Raw genomic sequence first — 22,487 nt, forward strand, 5'->3', positions numbered from 1 at the left:
GAGGCAGGGCTGCAGAAGGCAAGCACAGACAGGTAGAGATCGGAAAGAGGAGTGAAAGAATACATTGAATAATGAGGCAGGGCTGCAGAAGGCAAGCACAGACAGGTAGTGATCGGAAAGAGGAGAGAAAGGATACATTGAATAATGAGGCGGGCCTGCAGAAGGCAAGCACAGACAGGTAGAGATCGGAAAGAGGAGAGAAAGGATACATTGAATAAAGAGGCGGGGCTGGAGAAGGTAAGCACAGACAGGTAGAGATCAGAAAGAGGAGAGAAAGGATACATTGAATAATGAGGCGGGGCAGGAGAAGGCAAGCACAGAAAGGTAGAGATCGGAAAGAGGAGAGAAAGGATACATTGAATAATGAGGCAGGGCTGCAGGAGGCAAGCACAGACAGGTAGAGATCGGAAAGAGGAGAGAAAGGATACATTGAATAATGAGGCGGGGCTGCAGGGGGCAAGCACAGACAGGTAGAGATCAGAAAGAGGAGAGAAAGAATACATTGAATAATGAGGCGGTGCTGCAGGAGGCAAGCACAGACAGTTAGAGATCCGAAAGAGGAGAGAAAGGATACATTGAATAATGAGGCAGGGCTGCAGAAGGTAAGCACACACAGGTAGAGATCGGAAAGAGGAGAGAAAGGATACATTGAATAATGAGGCGGGCTGCAGAAGGCAAGCACAGACAGGTAGAGATCGGAAAGAGGAGTGAAAGAATACATTGAATAATGAGGCAGGGCTGCAGAAGGCAAGCACAGACAGGTAGAGATCGGAAAGAGGAGTGAAAGAATACATTGAATAATGAGGCAGGGCTGCAGAAGGCAAGCACAGACAGGTAGTGATCGGAAAGAGGAGAGAAAGGATACATTGAATAATGAGGCGGGCCTGCAGAAGGCAAGCACAGACAGGTAGAGATCGGAAAGAGGAGAGAAAGGATACATTGAATAATGAGGCGGGGCTGGAGAAGGTAAGCACAGACAGGTAGAGATGGGAAAGAGGAGAGAAAGGATACATTGAATAATGAGGCGGGCCTGCAGGAGGCAAGCACAGACAGGTAGAGATCGGAAAGAGGAGAGAAAGGATACATTGAATAATGAGGCGGGGCTGCAGGGGGCAAGCACAGACAGGTAGAGATCGGAAAGAGGAGAGAAAGAATACATTGAATAATGAGGCGGGGCTGCAGAAGGTAAGCACAGACAGGTAGAGATCGGAAAGAGGAGAGAAAGGATACATTGAATAATGAGGCGGGGCAGCAGAAGACAAGCACAGACAGGTAGAGATCAGAAAGAGGAGAGAAAGGATACATTGAATAATGAGGCGGGCTGCAGGAGGCAAGCAGAGACAGGTAGAGATCAGAAGGAGGAGAGAAAGGTTACATTGAATAATGAGGTGGGGCTGCAAGACAGGTAGAGATCAGAAAGAGGAGAGAAAGGATACATTGAATAATGAGGCGGGCTGCAGAAGACAAGCACAGACAGGTAGAGATCAGAACGAGGAGATAAAGGATACATTGAATAATGAGGCGGGGCTGCAGGAGGCAACCACAGACAGGTAGAGATCGGAAAGAGGAGAGAAAGGATACATTGAATAATGAGGTGGGGCTGCAGGAGGCAAGCACAGACAGGTAGAGATCTGAAAGAGGAGAGAAAGGATACATTGAATAATGAGGCGCGGATGCAGGAGGGCAAGCACAGACAGGCAGAGATCGGAAAGAGGTGAGAAAGAATACATTGAGTAATGAGGCGGGGCTGCAGAAGGCAAGCACAGACAGGTAGAGATCGGAAAGAGGAGAGAAAGGATACATTGAGTAATGAGGCAGGGCTGCAGAAGGCAAGCACAGACAGGTAGAGATCGGAAAGAGGAGAGAAAGGATACATTGAGTAATGAGGCAGGGCTGCAGAATGCAAGCACAGACAGGTAGAGATGCGAAAGAGGAGAGAAAGGATACATTGAATAATGAGGCGGGCTGCAGAAGGCAAGCACAGACAGGTAGTGATCGGAAAGAGGAGAGAAAGGATACATTGAATAATGAGGCGGGCCTGCAGAAGGCAAGCACAGACAGGTAGAGATCGGAAAGAGGAGAGAAAGGATACATTGAATAATGAGGCGGGGCTTTAAAAGGCAAGCACAGAAAGGTAGAGATCGGAAAGAGGAGAGAAAGGATACATTGAATAATGAGGCAGGGCTGCAGAAGGTAAGCACAGACAGGTAGAGATCGGAAAGAGGAGAGAAAGGATACATTGAATAATGAGGCAGGGCTGCAGAAGGCAAGCACAGACAGGTAGAGATCGGAAAGAGGAGAGAAAGGATACATTGAATAATCAGGCGGGCCTGCAGAAGGCAAGCACAGACAGGTAGAGATCCGAAAGAGGAGAGAAAGGATATATTGAATAATGAGGCGGGGCTGCAGAAGGCAAGCACAGACAGGTAGAGATCGGAAAGAGGAGAGAAAGGATACATTGAATAATGAGGCGGGGTTGCAGAAGGTAAGCACAGACAGGTAGAGATCGGAAAGAGGAGAGAAAGGATACATTGAATAATGAGGCGGGCTGCAGAAGGTAAGCACACACAGGTAGAGATGGGAAAGAGGAGATAAAGGATACATTGAATAATAAGGCGGACCTGCAGGAGGCAAACACAGACAGGTAGAGATCGGAAAGAGGAGAGAAAGGATACATTGAATAATGAGGCAGGGCTGTAGGGGGCAAGCACAGACAGGTAGAGATCGGAAAGAGGAGAGAAAGGATACATTGAATAATGAGGCGGTGCTGAAGAAGGCAAGCACAGACAGGTAGAGATCGGAAAGAGGAGAGAAAGGATACATTGAATAATGAGGTGGACTGCAGAAGGCAAGCACAGACAGGTAGAGATCGGAAAGAGGAGAGAAAGGATACATTGAATAATGAGGTGGAATGCAGAAGGCAAGCACAGACAGGTAGAGATCGGAAAGAGGAGAGAAAGGATACATTGAATAATGAGGCAGGTTGCAGAAGGCAAGCACAGACAGGTAGAGATCGGAAAGAGGAGAGAAAGGATACATTGAATAATGAGGCAGGGCTGCAGGGGGCAAGCACAGACAGGTAGAGATCGGAAAGAGGAGAGAAAGGATACATTGAATAATGAGGCGGGGCTGCAGAAGGTAAGCACAGACAGGTAGAGATCGTAAAGAGGAGAGAAAGGATACATTGAATAATGAGGCGGGGCTGCAGAAGGCAAGCACAGACAGGTAGGGATCGTAAAGAGGAGAGAAAGGATACATTGAATAATGAGGTGGGGCTGCAGAAGGCAAGCACAGACAGGTAGAGATCGGAAAGAGGAGAGAAAGGATACAGTGAATAATGAGGTGGGGCTGCAGAAGGCAAGCACAGACAGGTAGAGATGGGAAAGAGGAGAGAAAGGATACATTGAATAATGAGGCGGTGCTGCAGAAGGCAAGCACAGACAGATAGAGATGGGAAAGAGGAGAGAAATGATACATTGAATAATGAGGCGGGGCTGCAGGAGGCAAGCACAGACAGGTAGAGATCGGAAAGAGGAGAGAAAGGATACATTGAATAATGAGGCGTGGCTGCAGGAGGCAAGCACAGACAGGTAGAGATTGGAAAGAGGAGAGAAAGGATACATTGAATAATGAGGCGTGGCTGCAGAAGGCAAGCACAGACAGGTAGAGATCGGAAAGAGGAGAGAAAGGATACATTGAATAATGAGGCGGGGCTGCAGGAGGCAAGCACAGACAGGTAGAGATCGGAAAGAGGAGAGAAAGGATACATTGAATAATGAGGCGTGGCTGCAGGAGGCACGCACAGACAGGTAGAGATCGGAGAAAGAGGAGATAAAGGATACATTAAATAATGAGGCGGGGTTGCAGAAGGCAAGCACAGACAGGTAGAGATCGGAAAGAGGAGAGAAAGGATACATTGAATAATGAGGCGGGGCTGCAGAAGGCAAGCGCAGACAGGTAGAGGTCGGAAAGAGGAGAGAAAGGATACATTGAATAATGATTTGTGGCTGCAGAAGGTAAGCACAGACAGGTAGAGATCGGAAAGAGGAGAGAAAGGATACATTGAATAATGAGGTGGGGCTGCAGAAGACAAGCACAGACAGGTAGAGATCAGAAAGAGGAGAGAAAGGATACATTGAATAATGAGGCGGGGCTGCAGGAGGCAAGCACAGACAGGTAGAGATCAGAAAGAGGAGAGAAAGGATACATTGAATAATGAGGCGGGGCTGCAGAAGGCAAGCACAGACAGGTAGAGATCGGAAAGAGGAGAGAAAGGATACATTGAATAATGAGGCGGGGCTGCAGTAGGCAAGCAAAGCCAGGTAGTGATCGGAAAGAGGAGAGAAAGGATACATTGAACAATGAGGCGAGCCTGCAGAAGGCAAGCAGAGACAGGTAGAGATCAGAAAGAGGAGAGAAAGGATACATTGAATAATGAGGCGGGGCAGGAGAAGGCAAGCACAGAAAGGTAGAGATCGGAAAGAGGAGAGAAAGGCTACATTGAATAATGAGGCGGGCTGCAGGAGGTAAGCACAGACAGGTAGAGATGGGAAAGAGGAGAGAAAGGATACATTGAATAATGAGTCGGGGCTGCAGGGGGCAAGCACAGACAGGTAGAGATCGGAAAGAGGAGAGAAAGAATACATTGAATAACGAGGCGGTGCTGCAGGAGGCAAGCACAGACAGTTAGAGATCCGAAAGAGGAGAGAAAGGATACATTGAATAATGAGGCGGGGCTGCAGAAGGTAAGCACAGACAGGTAGAGATCGGAAAGAGGAGAGAAAGGATACATTGAATAATGAGGCACGGCTGCAGAAGACAAGCACAGACAGGTAGAGATCAGAAAGAGGAGAGAAAGGATACATTGAATAATGAGGCGGGCTGCAGGAGGCAAGCACAGACAGGTAGAGATCAGACAGAGGAGAGAAAGGATACATTGAATAATGAGGCAGGGCTGCAGGAGGCAAGCACAGACAGGTAGAGATCAGAAAGAGGAGAGAAAGGATACATTGAATAATGAGGCGGGGCTGCAGAAGGCAAGCACAGACAGGTAGAGATCGGAAAGAGGAGTGAAAGAATACATTGAATAATGAGGCAGGGCTGCAGAAGGCAAGCACAGACAGGTAGTGATCGGAAAGAGGAGAGAAAGGATACATTGAATAATGAGGCGGGCCTGCAGAAGGCAAGCACAGACAGGTAGAGATCGGAAAGAGGAGAGAAAGGATACATTGAATAAAGAGGCGGGGCTGGAGAAGGTAAGCACAGACAGGTAGAGATCAGAAAGAGGAGAGAAAGGATACATTGAATAATGAGGCGGGGCAGGATAAGGCAAGCACAGAAAGGTAGAGATCGGAAAGAGGAGAGAAAGGATACATTGAATAATGAGGCGGGGCTGCAGGAGGCAAGCACAGACAGGTAGAGATCGGAAAGAGGAGAGAAAGGATACATTGAATAATGAGGCGGGGCTGCAGGGGGCAAGCACAGACAGGTAGAGATCAGAAAGAGGAGAGAACGAATACATTGAATAATGAGGCGGTGCTGCAGGAGGCAAGCACAGACAGTTAGAGATCCGAAAGAGGAGAGAAAGGATACATTGAATAATGAGGCGGGGCTGCAGAAGGTAAGCACTGACAGGTAGAGATCGGAAAGAGGAGAGAAAGGATACATTGAATAATGAGGCAGGGCTGCAGAAGACAAGCACAGACAGGTAGAGATCAGAAAGAGGAGAGAAAGGATACATTGAATAATGAGGCGGAGCTGCAGGAGGCAAGCACAGGCAGGTAGAGATCAGAAAGAGGAGAGAAAGGATACATTGAATAATGAGGCGGGCTGCAGAAGGCAAGCACAGACAGGTAGAGATCGGAAAGAGGAGTGAAAGAATACATTGAATAATGAGGCAGGGCTGCAGAAGGCAAGCACAGACAGGTAGTGATCGGAAAGAGGAGAGAAAGGATACATTGAATAATGAGGCGGGCCTGCAGAAGGCAAGCACAGACAGGTAGAGATCGGAAAGAGGAGAGAAAGGATACATTGAATAATGAGGCGGGGCTGGAGAAGGTAAGCACAGACAGCTAGAGATGGGAAAGAGGAGAGAAAGGATACATTGAATAATGAGGCAGGCCTGCAGGAGGCAAGCACAGACAGGTAGAGATCGGAAAGAGGAGAGAAAGGATACATTGAATAATGAGGCGGGGCTGCAGGGGGCAAGCACAGACAGGTAGAGATCGGAAAGAGGAGAGAAAGAATACATTGAATAATGAGGTGGGGCTGCAGGAGGCAAGCACAGACAGGTAGAGATCTGAAAGAGGAGAGAAAGGATACATTGAATAATGAGGCGCGCATGCAGGAGAGCAAGCACAGACAGGCAGAGATCGGAAAGAGGTGAGAAAGATTACATTGAGTAATGAGGCGGGGCTGCAGGAGGCAAGCACAGACAGGTAGAGATCGGAAAGAGGAGAGAAAGGATACATTGAGTAATGAGGCAGGGCTGCAGAAGGCAAGCACAGACAGGTAGAGATCGGAAAGAGGAGAGAAAGGATACATTGAGTAATGAGGCAGGGCTGCAGAATGCAAGCACAGAAAGGTAGAGATGCGAAAGAGGAGAGAAAGGATACATTGAATAATGAGGCGGGCTGCAGAAGGCAAGCACAGACAGGTAGTGATCGGAAAGAGGAGAGAAAGGATACATTGAATAATGAGGCGGGCCTGCAGAAGGCAAGCACAGACAGCTAGAGATCGGAAAGAGGAGAGAAAGGATACATTGAATAATGAGGCGGGGCTGGAAAAGGCAAGCACAAAAAGGTAGAGATCGGAAAGAGGAGAGAAAGGATACATTGAATAATGAGGCAGGGCTGCAGAAGGTAAGCACAGACAGGTAGAGATCGGAAAGAGGAGAGAAAGGATACATTGAATAATGAGGCAGGGCTGCAGAAGGCAAGCACAGACAGGTAGAGATCGGAAAGAGGAGAGAAAGGATACATTGAATAATCAGGCGGGCCTGCAGAAGGCAAGCACAGACAGGTAGAGATCCGAAAGAGGAGAGAAAGGATATATTGAATAATGAGGCGGGGCTGCAGAAGGCAAGCACAGACAGGTAGAGATCGGAAAGAGGAGAGAAAGGATACATTGAATAATGAGGCGGGGTTGCAGAAGGTAAGCACAGACAGGTAGAGATCGGAAAGAGGAGAGAAAGGATACATTGAATAATGAGGCGGGCTGCAGAAGGTAAGCACACACAGGTAGAGATGGGAAAGAGGAGATAAAGGATACATTGAATAATAAGGCGGACCTGCAGGAGGCAAACACAGACAGGTAGAGATCGGAAAGAGGAGAGAAAGGATACATTGAATAATGAGGCGGTACTGAAGAAGGCAAGCACAGACAGGTAGAGATCGGAAAGAATAGAGAAAGGATACATTGAATAATGAGGTGAACTGCAGAAGGCAAGCACAGACAGGTAGAGATCGGAAAGAGGAGAGAAAGGATACATTGAATAATGAGGTGGAATGCAGAAGGCAAGCACAGACAGGTAGAGATCGGAAAGAGGAGAGAAAGGATACATTGAATAATGAGGCAGGTTGCAGAAGGCAAGCACAGACAGGTAGAGATCGGAAAGAGGAGAGAAAGGATACATTGAATAATGAGGCAGGGCTGCAGGGGGCAAGCACAGACAGGTAGAGATCGGAAAGAGGAGAGAAAGGATACATTGAATAATGAGGCGGGGCTGCAGAAGGTAAGCACAGACAGGTAGAGATCGTAAAGAGGAGAGAAAGGATACATTGAATAATGAGGCGGGGCTGCAGAAGGCAAGCACAGACAGGTAGGGATCGTAAAGAGGAGAGAAAGGATACATTGAATAATGAGGTGGGGCTGCAGAAGGCAAGCACAGACAGGTAGAGATCGGAAAGAGGAGAGAAAGGATACAGTGAATAATGAGGTGGGGCTGCAGAAGGCAAGCACAGACAGGTAGAGATGGGAAAGAGGAGAGAAAGGATACATTGAATAATGAGGCGGTGCTGCAGAAGGCAAGCACAGACAGATAGAGATGGGAAAGAGGAGAGAAATGATACATTGAATAATGAGGCGGGGCTGCAGGAGGCAAGCACAGACAGGTAGAGATCGGAAAGAGGAGAGAAAGGATACATTGAATAATGAGGCGTGGCTGCAGGAGGCAAGCACAGACAGGTAGAGATTGGAAAGAGGAGAGAAAGGATACATTGAATAATGAGGCGTGGCTGCACAAGGCAAGCACAGACAGGTAGAGATCGGAAAGAGGAGAGAAAGGATACATTGAATAATGAGGCGGGGCTGCAGGAGGCAAGCACAGACAGGTAGAGATCGGAAAGAGGAGAGAAAGGATACATTGAATAATGAGGCGTGGCTGCAGGAGGCACGCACAGACAGGTAGAGATCGGAGAAAGAGGAGATAAAGGATACATTAAATAATGAGGCGGGGTTGCAGAAGGCAAGCACAGACAGGTAGAGATCGGAAAGAGGAGAGAAAGGATACATTGAATAATGAGGCGGGGCTGCAGAAGGCAAGCGCAGACAGGTAGAGGTCGGAAAGAGGAGCGAAAGGATACATTGAATAATGATTTGTGGCTGCAGAAGGTAAGCACAGACAGGTAGAGATCGGAAAGAGGAGAGAAAGGATACATTGAATAATGAGGTGGGGCTGCAGAAGACAAGCACAGACAGGTAGAGTTCAGAAAGAGGAGAGAAAGGATACATTGAATAATGAGGCGGGGCTGCAGGAGGCAAGCACAGACAGGTAGAGATCAGAAAGAGGAGAGAAAGGATACATTGAATAATGAGGCGGGGCTGCAGAAGGTAAGCACAGACAGGTAGAGATCAGAAAGAGGAGAGAAAGGATACATTGAATAATGAGGCGGGGCAGGATAAGGCAAGCACAGAAAGGTAGAGATCGGAAAGAGGAGAGAAAGGATACATTGAATAATGAGGCGGGGCTGCAGGAGGCAAGCACAGACAGGTAGAGATCGGAAAGAGGAGAGAAAGGATACATTGAATAATGAGGCGGGGCTGCAGGGGGCAAGCACAGACAGGTAGAGATCAGAAAGAGGAGAGAACGAATACATTGAATAATGAGGCGGTGCTGCAGGAGGCAAGCACAGACAGTTAGAGATCCGAAAGAGGAGAGAAAGGATACATTGAATAATGAGGCGGGGCTGCAGAAGGTAAGCACTGACAGGTAGAGATCGGAAAGAGGAGAGAAAGGATACATTGAATAATGAGGCAGGGCTGCAGAAGACAAGCACAGACAGGTAGAGATCAGAAAGAGGAGAGAAAGGATACATTGAATAATGAGGCGGAGCTGCAGGAGGCAAGCACAGGCAGGTAGAGATCAGAAAGAGGAGAGAAAGGATACATTGAATAATGAGGCGGGCTGCAGAAGGCAAGCACAGACAGGTAGAGATCGGAAAGAGGAGTGAAAGAATACATTGAATAATGAGGCAGGGCTGCAGAAGGCAAGCACAGACAGGTAGTGATCGGAAAGAGGAGAGAAAGGATACATTGAATAATGAGGCGGGCCTGCAGAAGGCAAGCACAGACAGGTAGAGATCGGAAAGAGGAGAGAAAGGATACATTGAATAATGAGGCGGGGCTGGAGAAGGTAAGCACAGACAGCTAGAGATGGGAAAGAGGAGAGAAAGGATACATTGAATAATGAGGCAGGCCTGCAGGAGGCAAGCACAGACAGGTAGAGATCGGAAAGAGGAGAGAAAGGATACATTGAATAATGAGGCGGGGCTGCAGGGGGCAAGCACAGACAGGTAGAGATCGGAAAGAGGAGAGAAAGAATACATTGAATAATGAGGTGGGGCTGCAGGAGGCAAGCACAGACAGGTAGAGATCTGAAAGAGGAGAGAAAGGATACATTGAATAATGAGGCGCGCATGCAGGAGAGCAAGCACAGACAGGCAGAGATCGGAAAGAGGTGAGAAAGATTACATTGAGTAATGAGGCGGGGCTGCAGGAGGCAAGCACAGACAGGTAGAGATCGGAAAGAGGAGAGAAAGGATACATTGAGTAATGAGGCAGGGCTGCAGAAGGCAAGCACAGACAGGTAGAGATCGGAAAGAGGAGAGAAAGGATACATTGAGTAATGAGGCAGGGCTGCAGAATGCAAGCACAGAAAGGTAGAGATGCGAAAGAGGAGAGAAAGGATACATTGAATAATGAGGCGGGCTGCAGAAGGCAAGCACAGACAGGTAGTGATCGGAAAGAGGAGAGAAAGGATACATTGAATAATGAGGCGGGCCTGCAGAAGGCAAGCACAGACAGCTAGAGATCGGAAAGAGGAGAGAAAGGATACATTGAATAATGAGGCGGGGCTGGAAAAGGCAAGCACAAAAAGGTAGAGATCGGAAAGAGGAGAGAAAGGATACATTGAATAATGAGGCAGGGCTGCAGAAGGTAAGCACAGACAGGTAGAGATCGGAAAGAGGAGAGAAAGGATACATTGAATAATGAGGCAGGGCTGCAGAAGGCAAGCACAGACAGGTAGAGATCGGAAAGAGGAGAGAAAGGATACATTGAATAATCAGGCGGGCCTGCAGAAGGCAAGCACAGACAGGTAGAGATCCGAAAGAGGAGAGAAAGGATATATTGAATAATGAGGCGGGGCTGCAGAAGGCAAGCACAGACAGGTAGAGATCGGAAAGAGGAGAGAAAGGATACATTGAATAATGAGGCGGGGTTGCAGAAGGTAAGCACAGACAGGTAGAGATCGGAAAGAGGAGAGAAAGGATACATTGAATAATGAGGCGGGCTGCAGAAGGTAAGCACACACAGGTAGAGATGGGAAAGAGGAGATAAAGGATACATTGAATAATAAGGCGGACCTGCAGGAGGCAAACACAGACAGGTAGAGATCGGAAAGAGGAGAGAAAGGATACATTGAATAATGAGGCGGTACTGAAGAAGGCAAGCACAGACAGGTAGAGATCGGAAAGAATAGAGAAAGGATACATTGAATAATGAGGTGAACTGCAGAAGGCAAGCACAGACAGGTAGAGATCGGAAAGAGGAGAGAAAGGATACATTGAATAATGAGGTGGAATGCAGAAGGCAAGCACAGACAGGTAGAGATCGGAAAGAGGAGAGAAAGGATACATTGAATAATGAGGCAGGTTGCAGAAGGCAAGCACAGACAGGTAGAGATCGGAAAGAGGAGAGAAAGGATACATTGAATAATGAGGCAGGGCTGCAGGGGGCAAGCACAGACAGGTAGAGATCGGAAAGAGGAGAGAAAGGATACATTGAATAATGAGGCGGGGCTGCAGAAGGTAAGCACAGACAGGTAGAGATCGTAAAGAGGAGAGAAAGGATACATTGAATAATGAGGCGGGGCTGCAGAAGGCAAGCACAGACAGGTAGGGATCGTAAAGAGGAGAGAAAGGATACATTGAATAATGAGGTGGGGCTGCAGAAGGCAAGCACAGACAGGTAGAGATCGGAAAGAGGAGAGAAAGGATACAGTGAATAATGAGGTGGGGCTGCAGAAGGCAAGCACAGACAGGTAGAGATGGGAAAGAGGAGAGAAAGGATACATTGAATAATGAGGCGGTGCTGCAGAAGGCAAGCACAGACAGATAGAGATGGGAAAGAGGAGAGAAATGATACATTGAATAATGAGGCGGGGCTGCAGGAGGCAAGCACAGACAGGTAGAGATCGGAAAGAGGAGAGAAAGGATACATTGAATAATGAGGCGTGGCTGCAGGAGGCAAGCACAGACAGGTAGAGATTGGAAAGAGGAGAGAAAGGATACATTGAATAATGAGGCGTGGCTGCACAAGGCAAGCACAGACAGGTAGAGATCGGAAAGAGGAGAGAAAGGATACATTGAATAATGAGGCGGGGCTGCAGGAGGCAAGCACAGACAGGTAGAGATCGGAAAGAGGAGAGAAAGGATACATTGAATAATGAGGCGTGGCTGCAGGAGGCACGCACAGACAGGTAGAGATCGGAGAAAGAGGAGATAAAGGATACATTAAATAATGAGGCGGGGTTGCAGAAGGCAAGCACAGACAGGTAGAGATCGGAAAGAGGAGAGAAAGGATACATTGAATAATGAGGCGGGGCTGCAGAAGGCAAGCGCAGACAGGTAGAGGTCGGAAAGAGGAGCGAAAGGATACATTGAATAATGATTTGTGGCTGCAGAAGGTAAGCACAGACAGGTAGAGATCGGAAAGAGGAGAGAAAGGATACATTGAATAATGAGGTGGGGCTGCAGAAGACAAGCACAGACAGGTAGAGTTCAGAAAGAGGAGAGAAAGGATACATTGAATAATGAGGCGGGGCTGCAGGAGGCAAGCACAGACAGGTAGAGATCAGAAAGAGGAGAGAAAGGATACATTGAATAATGAGGCGGGGCTGCAGAAGGCAAGCATAGACAGGTAGAGATCGGAAAGAGGAGAGAAAGGATACATTGAATAATGAGGCGGGGCTGCAGTAGGCAAGCAAAGACAGGTAGTGATCGGAAAGAGGAGAGAAAGGATACATTGAATAATGAGGCGAGCCTGCAGAAGGCAAGCAGAGACAGGTAGAGATCAGAAAGAGGAGAGAAAGGATACATTGAATAATGAGGCGGGGCAGGAGAAGGCAAGCACAGAAAGGTAGAGATCGGAAAGAGGAGAGAAAGGCTACATTGAATAATGAGGCGGGCTGCAGGAGGTAAGCACAGACAGGTAGAGATGGGAAAGAGGAGAGAAAGGATACATTGAATAATGAGGCGGGCTGCAGGGGGCAAGCACAGACAGGTAGAGATCGGAAAGAGGAGAGAAAGAATACATTGAATAATGAGGCGGTGCTGCAGGAGGCAAGCACAGACAGTTAGAGATCCGAAAGAGGAGAGAAAGGATACATTGAATAATGAGGCGGGGCTGCAGAAGGTAAGCACAGACAGGTAGAGATCGGAAAGAGGAGAGAAAGGATACATTGAATAATGAGGCAGGGCTGCAGAAGACAAGCACAGACAGGTAGAGATCGGAAAGAGGAGAGAAAGGATACATTGAATAATGAGGCGGGGCTGCAGGAGGCAAGCACAGACAGGTAGAGATCAGAAAGAGGAGAGAAAGGATACATTGAATAATGAGGCGGGGCTGCAGGAGGCAAGCACAGACAGGTAGAGATCAGAAAGAGGAGAGAAAGGATACATTGAATAATGAGGCGGGGCTGCAGAAGGCAAGCACAGACAGGTAGAGATCGGAAAGAGGAGAGAAAGGATACATTGAATAATGAGGCGGGGCTGCAGGAGGCAAGCACAGACAGGTAGAGATCAGAAAGAGGAGAGAAAGGATACATTGAATAATGAGGCGGGGCTGCAGGAGGCAAGCACAGACAGGTAGAGATCAGAAAGAGGAGAGAAAGGATACATTGAATAATGAGGCGGGGCTGCAGAAGGCAAGCACAGACAGGTAGAGATCGGAAAGAGGAGTGAAAGAATACATTGAATAATGAGGCAGGGCTGCAGAAGGCAAGCACAGACAGGTAGTGATCGGAAAGAGGAGAGAAAGGATACATTGAATAATGAGGCGGGCCTGCAGAAGGCAAGCACAGACAGGTAGAGATCGGAAAGAGGAGAGAAAGGATACATTGAATAAAGAGGCGGGGCTGGAGAAGGTAAGCACAGACAGGTAGAGATCAGAAAGAGGAGAGAAAGGATACATTGAATAATGAGGCGGGGCAGGAGAAGGCAAGCACAGAAAGGTAGAGATCGGAAAGAGGAGAGAAAGGATACATTGAATAATGAGGCAGGGCTGCAGGAGGCAAGCACAGACAGGTAGAGATCGGAAAGAGGAGAGAAAGGATACATTGAATAATGAGGCGGGGCTGCAGGGGGCAAGCACAGACAGGTAGAGATCAGAAAGAGGAGAGAAAGAATACATTGAATAATGAGGCGGTGCTGCAGGAGGCAAGCACAGACAGGTAGAGATCGGAAAGAGGAGTGAAAGAATACATTGAATAATGAGGCAGGGCTGCAGAAGGCAAGCACAGACAGGTAGTGATCGGAAAGAGGAGAGAAAGGATACATTGAATAATGAGGCGGGCCTGCAGAAGGCAAGCACAGACAGGTAGAGATCGGAAAGAGGAGAGAAAGGATACATTGAATAATGAGGCGGGGCTGGAGAAGGTAAGCACAGACAGCTAGAGATGGGAAAGAGGAGAGAAAGGATACATTGAATAATGAGGCAGGCCTGCAGGAGGCAAGCACAGACAGGTAGAGATCGGAAAGAGGAGAGAAAGGATACATTGAATAATGAGGCGGGGCTGCAGGGGGCAAGCACAGACAGGTAGAGATCGGAAAGAGGAGAGAAAGAATACATTGAATAATGAGGTGGGGCTGCAGAAGGTAAGCACAGACAGGTAGAGATCGGAAAGAGGAGAGAAAGGATACATTGAATAATGAGGCGGGGCAGCAGAAGACAAGCACAGACAGGTAGAGATCAGAAAGAGGAGAGAAAGGATACATTGAATAATGAGGCGGGGCTGCAGGAGGCAAGCAGAGACAGGTAGAGATCAGAAAGAGGAGAGAAAGGATACATTGAATAATGAGGTGGGGCTGCAAGACAGGTAGAGATCAGAAAGAGGAGAGAAAGAATACATTGAATAATGAGGCGGGGCTGCAGGAGGCAAGCACAGACAGGTAGTGATCGGAAAGAGGAGAGAAAGGATACATTGAATAATGAGGCGGGCCTGCAGAAGGCAAGCACAGACAGGTAGAGATCGGAAAGAGGAGAGAAAGGATACATTGAATAATGAGGCGGGGCTGGAAAAGGCAAGCACAGAAAGGTAGACATCGGAAAGAGGAGAGAAAGGATACATTGAATAATGAGGCGGGGCTGCAGAAGGTAAGCACAGACAGGTAGAGATGGGAAAGAGGAGAGAAAGGATACATTGAATAATGAGACAGGGCTGCAGAAGGCAAGCACAGACAGGTAGAGATCGGAAAGAGGAGAGAAAGGATACATTGAATAATCAGGCGGGCCTGCAGAAGGCAAGCACAGACAGGTAGAGATCCGAAAGAGGAGAGAAAGGATATATTGAATAATGAAGCAGGGCTGCAGAAGGCAAGCACAGACAGGTAGAGATCGGAAAGAGGAGAGAAAGGATACATTGAATAATGAGGCGGGGTTGCAGAAGGTAAGCACAGACAGGTAGAGATCGGAAAGAGGAGAGAAAGGATACATTGAATAATGAGGCGGGCTGCAGAAGGTAAGCACACACAGGTAGAGATGGGAAAGAGGAGATAAAGGATACATTGAATAATAAGGCGGACCTGCAGGAGGCAAACACAGACAGGTAGAGATCGGAAAGAGGAGAGAAAGGATACATTGAATAATGAGGCAGGGCTGCAGGGGGCAAGCACAGACAGGTAGACATCGGAAAGAGGAGAGAAAGGATACATTGAATAATGAGGCGGTGCTGCAGAAGGCAAGCACAGACAGGTAGAGATCGGAAAGAGGAGAGAAAGGATACATTGAATAATGAGGTGGACTGCAGAAGGCAAGCACAGACAGGTAGAGATCGGAAAGAGGAGAGAAAGGATACATTGAATAATGAGGTGGAATGCAGAAGGCAAGCACAGACAGGTAGAGATCGGAAAGAGGAGAGAAAGGATACATTGAATAATGAGGCAGGTTGCAGAAGGCAAGCACAGACAGGTAGAGATCGGAAAGAGGAGAGAAAGGATACATTGAATAATGAGGCAGGGCTGCAGGGGGCCAGCACAGACAGGTAGAGATCGGAAAGAGGAGAGAAAGGATACATTGAATAATGAGGCGGGGCTGCAGAAGGTAAGCACAGACAGGTAGAGATCGTAAAGAGGAGAGAAAGGATACATTGAATAATGAGGCGGGGCTGCAGAAGGCAAGCACAGACAGGTAGGGATCGTAAAGAGGAGAGAAAGGATACATTGAATAATGAGGTGGGGCTGCAGAAGGCAAGCACAGACAGGTAGAGATCGGAAAGAGGAGAGAAAGGATACAGTGAATAATGAGGTGGGGCTGCAGAAGGCAAGCACAGACAGGTAGAGATGGGAAAGAGGAGAGAAAGGATACATTGAATAATGAGGCGGTGCTGCAGAAGGCAAGCACAGACAGATAGAGATGGGAAAGAGGAGAGAAATGATACATTGAATAATGAGGCGGGGCTGCAGGAGGCAAGCACAGACAGGTAGAGATCGGAAAGAGGAGAGAAAGGATACATTGAATAATGAGGCGTGGCTGCAGGAGGCAAGCACAGACAGGTAGAGATTGGAAAGAGGAGAGAAAGGATACATTGAATAATGAGGCGTGGCTGCAGAAGGCAAGCACAGACAGGTAGAGATCGGAAAGAGGAGAGAAAGGATACATTGAATAATGAGGCGGGGCTGCAGGAGGCAAGCAAAGACAGGTACAGATCGGAAAGAGGAGAGAAAGGTTACATTGAATAATGAGGCGTGGCTGCAGGAGGCAAGCACAGACAGGTAGAGATCGGAGAAAGAGGAGAGAAAGGATACATTAAATAATGAGGCGGGGCTGCAGAAGGCAAGCACAGACAGGTAGAGATCGGAAAGAGGAGAGAAAGGACACATTGAATAATGAGGCGGGGCTGTAGAAGGCAAGCGCAGACAGGTAGAGGTCAGAAAGAGGAGAGAAAAGATACATTGAATAATGATTCGTGGCTGCAGAAGGTAAGCACAGACAGGTAGAGATCGGAAAGAGGAGAGAAAGGATACATTGAATAATGAGGTGGGGCTGCAGAAGACAAGCACAGACAGGTAGAGATCAGAAAGAGGAGAGAAAGGATACATTGAATAATGAGGCGGGGCTGCAGGAGGCAAGCACAGACAGGTAGAGATCAGAAAGAGGAGAGAAAGGATACATTGAATAATGAGGCAGGGCTGCAGAAGGCAAGCACAGACAGGTAGAGATCGGAAAGAGGAGAGAAAGGATACATTGAATAATGAGGCGGGCTGCAGAAGGCAAGCACAGACAGGTAGTGATCGGAAAGAGGAGAGAAAGGATACATTGAATAATGAGGCGAGCCTGCAGAAGGCAAACACAGACAGGTAGAGATCAGAAAGAGGAGAGAAAGATACATTGAATAATGAGGCGGGGCAGGAGAAGGCAAGCACATAAAGGTAGAGATCGGAAAGAGGAGAGAAAGGATACATTGAATAATGAGGCGGGGCTGCAGAAGGTAAGCACAGACAGGTAGAGATGGGAAAGAGGAGAGAAAGGATACATTGAATAATGAGGCGGGCCTGCAGGAGGCAAGCACAGACAGGTAGAGATCGGAAAGAGGAGAGAAAGGATACATTGAATAATGAGGCGGGGCTGCAGGGGGCAAGCACATACAGGGAGAGATCGGAAAGAGGAGAGAAAGGATACATTGAATAATGAGGCGGGGCTGCAGAAGGCAACCACAGACAGGTAGTGATCGGAAAGAGGAGAGAAAGGATACATTGAATAATGAGGCGGGCCTGCAGAAGGCAAGCACAGACAGGTAGAGATTGGAAAGAGGAGAGAAAGGATACATTGAATAATGAGGCGGGGCTGGAGAAGGCAAGCACAGAAAGGTAGAGATCGGAAAGAGGAGAGAAAGGATACATTGAATAATGAGGCGGGGCTGCAGGGGGCAAGCATAGACAGGTAGAGATCGGAAAGAGGGGAGAAAGAATACATTGAATAATGAGGCTGTGCTGCAGGAGGCAAGCACAGACAGTTAGAGATCCGAAAGAGGAGAGAAAGGATACATTGAATAATGAGGCGGGGCTGCAGAAGGTAAGCACAGACAGGTAGAGATCGGAAAGAGCAGAGAAAGGATACATTGAATAATGAGGCGGGGCTGCAGAAGACAAGCACAGACAGGTAGAGATCAGAAAGAGGCGAGAAAGGATACATTGAATAATGAGGCGGGGCTGCAGGAGGCAAGCACAGACAGGTAGAGATCGGAAAGAGGAGAGAAAGGATACATTGAATAATGAGGCCGGGCTGCAGAAGGCAAGCACAGACAGGTAGAGATCGGAAAGAGGAGAGAAAGGATACATTGAATAATGAGGCGGGGCTGCAGAAGGCAAGCACAGACAGGTAGTGATCGGAAAGAGGAGAGAAAGGATACATTGAATAATGAGGCGGGCCTGCAGAAGGCAAGCACAGACAGGTAGAGATCGGAAAGAGGATAGAAAGGATACATTGAATAATGAGGCGGGGATGGAGAAGGCAAGCACAGAAAGGTAGAGATCGGAAAGAGGAGAGAAAGGATACATTGAATAATGAGGCGGGGCTTCAGAAGGTAAGCACAGACAGGTAGAGATGGGAAAGAGGAGAGAAAGGATACATTGAATAATGAGGCGGGCCTGCAGGAGGCAAGCACAGACAGGTAAAGATCGGAAAGAGGAGAGAAAGGATACATTGAATAATGAGGCGTTGCTGCAGGGGGCAAGCACAGACAGGTAGAGATCGGAAAGAGGAGAGAAACAATACATTGAATAATGAGGCGGGCTGCAGAAGGTAAGCACAGACAGGTAGAGATCGGAAAGAGGAGAGAAAGGATACATTGAATAATGAGGAGGGGCTGCAGAAGACAAGCACAGACAGGTAGAGATCAGAAAGAGGAGAGAAAGGATACATTGAATAATGAGGCGGGGCTGCAGGAGGCAAGCAGAGACAGGTAGAGATCAGAAAGAGGAGAGAAAGGATACATTGAATAATGAGGTGGGGCTGCAAGACAGGTAGAGATCAGAAAGAGGAGAGAAAGGATACATTGAATAATGAGGCGGGGCTGCAAAAGACAAGCACAGACAGGTAGAGATCAGAAAGAGGAGAGAAAGGATACATTGAATAATGAGGCAGGGCTGCAGGAGGCAACCACAGACAGGTAGAGATCGGAAAGAGGAGAGAAAGGATACATTGAATAATGAGGCAGGGCTGCAGGAGGCAAGCACAGACAGGTAGAGATCTGAAAGAGGAGAGAAAGGATACATTGAATAATGAGGCGCGGATGCAGGAGGGCAAGCACAGACAGGTAGAGATCGGAAAGAGGTGAGAAAGAATACATTGAGTAATGAGGCGGGGCTGCAGAAGGCAAGCACAGACAGGTAGAGATCGGAAAGAGGAGAGAAAGGATACATTGAATAATGAGGCAGGGCTGCAGAAGACAAGCACAGACAGGTAGAGATCAGAAAGAGGAGAGAAAGGATACATTGAATAATGAGGCGGGGCTGCAGGAGGCAAGCACAGACAGGTAGAGATCAGAAAGAGGAGAGAAAGGATACATTGAATAATGAGGCGGGGCTGCAGGAGGCAAGCACAGACAGGTAGAGATCAGAAAGAGGAGAGAAAGGATACATTGAATAATGAGGCAGGGCTGCAGGAGGCAAGCACAGGCAGGTAGAGATCAGAAAGAGGAGAGAAAGGATACATTGAATAATGAGGCGGGCTGCAGAAGGCAAGCACAGACAGGTAGAGATCGGAAAGAGGAGTGAAAGAATACATTGAATAATGAGGCAGGGCTGCAGAAGGCAAGCACAGACAGGTAGTGATCGGAAAGAGGAGAGAAAGGATACATTGAATAATGAGGCGGGCCTGCAGAAGGCAAGCACAGACAGGTAGAGATCGGAAAGAGGAGAGAAAGGATACATTGAATAATGAGGCGGGGCTGGAGAAGGTAAGCACAGACAGCTAGAGATGGGAAAGAGGAGAGAAAGGATACATTGAATAATGAGGGAGGCCTGCAGGAGGCAAGCACAGACAGGTAGAGATCGGAAAGAGGAGAGAAAGGATACATTGAATAATGAGGCGGGGCTGCAGGGGGCAAGCACAGACAGGTAGAGATCGGAAAGAGGAGAGAAAGAATACATTGAATAATGAGGTGGGGCTGCAGAAGGTAAGCACAGACAGGTAGAGATCGGAAAGAGGAGAGAAAGGATACATTGAATAATGAGGCGGGGCAGCAGAAGACAAGCACAGACAGGTAGAGATCAGAAAGAGGAGAGAAAGGATACATTGAATAATGAGGCGGGGCTGCAGGAGGCAAGCAGAGACAGGTAGAGATCAGAAAGAGGAGAGAAAGGATACATTGAATAATGAGGTGGGGCTGCAAGACAGGTAGAGATCAGAAAGAGGAGAGAAAGGATACATTGAATAATGAGGCGGGGCTGCAGAAGACAAGCACAGACAGGTAGAGATCAGAACGAGGAGAGAAAGAATACATTGAATAATGAGGCGGGGCTGCAGGAGGAAACCACAGACAGGTAGAGATCGGAAAGAGGAGAGAAAGGATACATTGAATAATGAGGTGGGGCTGCAGGAGGCAAGCACAGACAGGTAGAGATCTGAAAGAGGTGAGAAAGAATACATTGAGTAATGAGGCAGGGCTGCAGAATGCAAGCACAGACAGGTAGAGATGCGAAAGAGGAGAGAAAGGATACATTGAATAATGAGGCGGGCTGCAGAAGGCAAGCACAGACAGGTAGTGATCGGAAAGAGGAGAGAAAGGATACATTGAATAATGAGGCGGGCCTGCAGAAGGCAAGCACAGACAGGTAGAGATCGGAAAGAGGAGAGAAAGGATACATTGAATAATGAGGCAGGGCTGGAAAAGGCAAGCACAGAAAGGTAGACATCGGAAAGAGGAGAGAAAGGATACATTGAATAATGAGGCGGGGCTGCAGAAGGTAAGCACAGACAGGTAGAGATGGGAAAGAGGAGAGAAAGGATACATTGAATAATGAGACAGGGCTGCAGAAGGCAAGCACAGACAGGTAGAGATCGGAAAGAGGAGAGAAAGGATACATTGAATAATCAGGCGGGCCTGCAGAAGGCAAGCACAGACAGGTAGAGATCCGAAAGAGGAGAGAAAGGATATATTGAATAATGAAGCAGGGCTGCAGAAGGCAAGCACAGACAGGTAGAGATCGGAAAGAGGAGAGAAAGGATACATTGAATAATGAGGCGGGGTTGCAGAAGGTAAGCACAGACAGGTAGAGATCGGAAAGAGGAGAGAAAGGATACATTGAATAATGAGGCGGGCTGCAGAAGGTAAGCACACACAGGTAGAGATGGGAAAGAGGAGATAAAGGATACATTGAATAATAAGGCGGACCTGCAGGAGGCAAACACAGACAGGTAGAGATCGGAAAGAGGAGAGAAAGGATACATTGAATAATGAGGCAGGGCTGCAGGGGGCAAGCACAGACAGGTAGACATCGGAAAGAGGAGAGAAAGGATACATTGAATAATGAGGCGGTGCTGCAGAAGGCAAGCACAGACAGGTAGAGATCGGAAAGAGGAGAGAAAGGATACATTGAATAATGAGGTGGACTGCAGAAGGCAAGCACAGACAGGTAGAGATCGGAAAGAGGAGAGAAAGGATACATTGAATAATGAGGTGGAATGCAGAAGGCAAGCACAGACAGGTAGAGATCGGAAAGAGGAGAGAAAGGATACATTGAATAATGAGGCAGGTTGCAGAAGGCAAGCACAGACAGGTAGAGATCGGAAAGAGGAGAGAAAGGATACATTGAATAATGAGGCAGGGCTGCAGGGGGCCAGCACAGACAGGTAGAGATCGGAAAGAGGAGAGAAAGGATACATTGAATAATGAGGCGGGGCTGCAGAAGGTAAGCACAGACAGGTAGAGATCGTAAAGAGGAGAGAAAGGATACATTGAATAATGAGGCGGGGCTGCAGAAGGCAAGCACAGACAGGTAGGGATCGTAAAGAGGAGAGAAAGGATACATTGAATAATGAGGTGGGGCTGCAGAAGGCAAGCACAGACAGGTAGAGATCGGAAAGAGGAGAGAAAGGATACAGTGAATAATGAGGTGGGGCTGCAGAAGGCAAGCACAGACAGGTAGAGATGGGAAAGAGGAGAGAAAGGATACATTGAATAATGAGGCGGTGCTGCAGAAGGCAAGCACAGACAGATAGAGATGGGAAAGAGGAGAGAAATGATACATTGAATAATGAGGCGGGGCTGCAGGAGGCAAGCACAGACAGGTAGAGATCGGAAAGAGGAGAGAAAGGATACATTGAATAATGAGGCGTGGCTGCAGGAGGCAAGCACAGACAGGTAGAGATTGGAAAGAGGAGAGAAAGGATACATTGAATAATGAGGCGTGGCTGCAGAAGGCAAGCACAGACAGGTAGAGATCGGAAAGAGGAGAGAAAGGATACATTGAATAATGAGGCGGGGCTGCAGGAGGCAAGCAAAGACAGGTACAGATCGGAAAGAGGAGAGAAAGGTTACATTGAATAATGAGGCGTGGCTGCAGGAGGCAAGCACAGACAGGTAGAGATCGGAGAAAGAGGAGAGAAAGGATACATTAAATAATGAGGCGGGGCTGCAGAAGGCAAGCACAGACAGGTAGAGATCGGAAAGAGGAGAGAAAGGACACATTGAATAATGAGGCGGGGCTGTAGAAGGCAAGCGCAGACAGGTAGAGGTCAGAAAGAGGAGAGAAAAGATACATTGAATAATG

Source organism: Ambystoma mexicanum, chromosome 14 (genome assembly GCF_040938575.1).
Source record: "Ambystoma mexicanum isolate Mex_15411 chromosome 14, UKY_AmexF1_1, whole genome shotgun sequence".
Classification (NCBI taxonomy): domain Eukaryota; kingdom Metazoa; phylum Chordata; class Amphibia; order Caudata; family Ambystomatidae; genus Ambystoma; species Ambystoma mexicanum.